The sequence below is a fragment of the Egretta garzetta genome, unplaced genomic scaffold (assembly GCF_000687185.1).
Source record: "Egretta garzetta isolate BGI_Z169 unplaced genomic scaffold, ASM68718v1 scaffold923, whole genome shotgun sequence".
In the NCBI taxonomy this organism is placed as follows: Eukaryota; Metazoa; Chordata; class Aves; order Pelecaniformes; family Ardeidae; genus Egretta; species Egretta garzetta.
This window is the reverse complement of record NW_009259193.1, coordinates 140,683-140,966: the sequence shown is the minus strand read 5'-3', so window position 1 is coordinate 140,966 and position 284 is coordinate 140,683.

The window sequence follows — 284 nt, the reverse complement described above, 5'->3', positions numbered from 1 at the left end:
TGGAGGGGGCGCCCGCGGGGGGGGTGGGGGGAGCCCCAGCCAAATGGGAAGGGGCCGTCCCCAGCCCCTCTGCTGTGGTGGGGCACCCCAGGTGGTGGTGGAGGGAGCCCTGAGGAGAGCAGCCGAGCAGCACAGAGAGCAGGGAAGCATAGCTCGCCTTGGCCAGGTCTTGGGCAAAGCCGTTGTGCTCACTCTTCCCTCGGAGGGAGCAGCAGGGGCTGGCATGGGTGTAGGCTGTGTTGGGTCCCACCAGCCTGGGCAGGGCGTAGGGGCCAGGGCCTGGA